The 1,851-nt window shown below is 48.5% G+C and overlaps 1 protein-coding gene across 1 annotated transcript in view; it reads right to left on the minus strand.

Moving 5' to 3' along the window:
• LOC101562519 (protein FRA10AC1) overlaps window positions 1-553 on the minus strand; it is a 78,526-nt gene extending 77,973 nt beyond the window's left edge. The window contains exon 1 of the mRNA XM_004625487.2: window positions 408-553. The gene's annotated coding sequence lies outside the window, so the exon portion shown is untranslated. The remainder of the gene's footprint in view (window positions 1-407) is intronic.
• Window positions 554-1,851: the final 1,298 nt, after the last annotated feature.

Genomic DNA, 1,851 nt, shown 5'->3' on the forward strand with positions numbered 1-1,851 from the left:
CCCCGCCCCTCTCCCCAGCGCCACTTCCGGCCGCTCCCGCCGCTCCCGCTTAGGGAGGGAACCACACGTTCCTCGCTGTCACCCCGTGGTTGTATTATAAAAAGCTTTCACTCACTTCAAGCTACGAAATCAACTGACAAGAACGAGAAAAACTCGAAAACGGCGACGCCGAGTATGTCTGGAATCTGTCATCGAAAAAATATATATACAAACGTTCCTCGGAAAGTTTCGCGGCCTGCCCGGCGCACGGACCCGCAGCCTTCCCTACACACCCTCCCTGCCCGGCCTCCCTGCTCTGCCAGGTCCGCCCCGTGACCGCCGGCGGTGCGAGAGAGCCGCCGCAGGCCGACCCGCTCCGCCGCGCCGCGCCGCGCAGCGCGTCAGAGCCCCCCTACGCGGCCGCTCACCCCGCGCCTCTCTACGGTGCCGGGCGCTTCCGGTTCCAGTCAACGGGGTGTCACACCCAAAAAGCACCGTCCCCGGGTGCGGGGAGTTTGTGCTACAACCAGAACACCTACGGGAAACAAGGGCGTCGGGAGAAAAGGGCCGGAAAGGAGCGACTGGTCGCCTTTCGTGCAATGCAATCTCTACGTTTTTTCTGGGGCTCCTTTCTTTCTCCTCTAAGTAATCTACCATGTAGTACCGTGTGACACTGCCCGCAGCTCAGCCTACGCCCGTTATTTAAAAATATATTTTCAAAAAACCTGCCTGCCTATCACAGGCCGTTCTGTCTAGTAACCTTAGTAACGCCTCCTCAGAGCATCCTCAGGCAGCATCTCAGCCTCAGATCAGCCTCTCCCTTTCCCCTCTCCTCCCAGTAAAACAGTTCTCATAATTAGAACAAAAATAACTTTCCATCGTTCACCACCCACACAATAGACACTATTCTAAATGCAGTGTCGGTGGCAGAAGAACTCACCGAATTTCTGAAGAAAGAACAGGGAGTAGGAGAGATTTTACAGGGTCGTGGATTTTCTGCCAACAAGGGACCTGGCACATGGGAAAAAGAGATCCAAAATAGAATTTTTTTTTTTAATTCAAACAGGGAAAATTAAATTATTTAAAGCTCCATCAGGTTCTCCCTGAATTGTGCTTCTCCTGCATCAAGCCACCCACTGCGCTTTCCACTCCCGTTGCTGAGTTCAGGCCTTGGCTCCCTGAGGCATCTGCACTTATTCATCTTTTGCTTCCTCCTCAGTACTCAGCCCTGTGCCTCGGAAATCCCAAACGCTAGTGAACTGACTTGGTATGCCTCTGGCGTTTGCACCGGGCCCTTTTTATAGAAAATCCTGGCCCTTAATGCACATTCATTATAGATTTTTTGCCCCACACAGCAGCTAATATCTTTATCAGTTCAAAGATCCTTCTTTACCCAGCGCAAAGAATGTGATCTTGAAAGGCTGTACGTTAAATAACTGCAAATGCAATTACTTCAAATGCAGTTAGATTATACTTTGATAGAAACATTTGCTTACAAATTTAAAGCGTTAGGATGACCCAAATTTAATGTTATTCTATTTAAAAATATTTTGCCAAATGAACCTTTTATGGCTAATATCTTGAAAATATACTTTGTTCTTTTATTACTAATAAAATTGGAGAGATAGCTCTGTGGTCTAAGAGCCCGCCTGACAAGCGCAAGGACCAGGCTTCCATCCCTGGTACCGCATGCTGTGCTGGCCCAAAAGTGGGCCTGGTGGTGCATGCCTGTAATTCCAGTACAGGGAAACTGAGATAGGAGGGTCATTACAAGTCTGAGCTGTGTAGTGAGACCCAGTACCAAATAAATAAATAAAATTTTTTAAGAGTAGTAATAAAATTAAATACATCTGTTCTTTGTATCCAAATTTC

Source organism: Octodon degus, unplaced genomic scaffold (assembly GCF_000260255.1).
Source record: "Octodon degus isolate 3935 unplaced genomic scaffold, OctDeg1.0 scaffold00010, whole genome shotgun sequence".
Classification (NCBI taxonomy): domain Eukaryota; kingdom Metazoa; phylum Chordata; class Mammalia; order Rodentia; family Octodontidae; genus Octodon; species Octodon degus.